Source organism: Tachyglossus aculeatus, chromosome 21 (genome assembly GCF_015852505.1).
Source record: "Tachyglossus aculeatus isolate mTacAcu1 chromosome 21, mTacAcu1.pri, whole genome shotgun sequence".
Lineage (NCBI taxonomy): Eukaryota > Metazoa > Chordata > Mammalia > Monotremata > Tachyglossidae > Tachyglossus > Tachyglossus aculeatus.
Window position 1 is genome coordinate 78,384,036 of NC_052086.1, and position 625 is coordinate 78,384,660.

Here is a 625-nt window from a genome sequence, read left to right on the forward strand (position 1 = left end):
TGACCCTGAGCAAGTCACTTCACTTCTCTGTGCCTCAGTTACCTCATCTTTAAAGTGGGGACTAAAATGCAAGCCCCATGTGGAGCAGGGGCCATGTCTTACATGATTAATTTGTATCTATTCCAGCACTTATAAGAGTAGTTGGCACGTAGTAAATGCCTAAAAACTACCATAATTATTAGTCATGCTATTAACTGTTAGTAGTGATAATTGCGGTATTTGTTAAGCACTTACTCTATTTCAAGGATTGTATTAAGTGCAGCTCCTCTCAGGGTTGCACCTGGAGAGTTTCCAGCACTCTACCAGTCTTGGCTACTGGAGGGAGAGTCAAACAGAGACCTACCCATTCCATTCCTAGCTTGGGCAGAAGCTAGCAAATGGAAGGTAATATGCTACAAGGCAAAACTCACCTGTGCTGGGCAGCAGCGGCATGGGAGAATGATGAGGGTGGAGACTTAAGTTTACTGTGTGGAAGGAGGCAACGGTAAACCACTTCTGTATTTTTACCAAGATAACTCTATGGATCCACTACCAGAACGATTGCAGATGGAGGTGGGGCACTCTGGGAGAGATGTGTCCGTGGTGTCGCTATGGGTCAGAGATGACTCGATGGCATAAGGCAAGA

General features: G+C 45.4%; 1 non-coding gene across 1 annotated transcript; it reads left to right on the forward strand.

Annotated features, from left to right (window-relative positions):
* Nucleotides 1-262: 262 nt before the first annotated feature.
* LOC119943074 lies at nt 263-400 on the forward strand. The gene has a single exon (XR_005455556.1). It is a non-coding gene; the product is annotated as a small nucleolar RNA SNORA7 (small nucleolar RNA).
* Nucleotides 401-625: the final 225 nt, after the last annotated feature.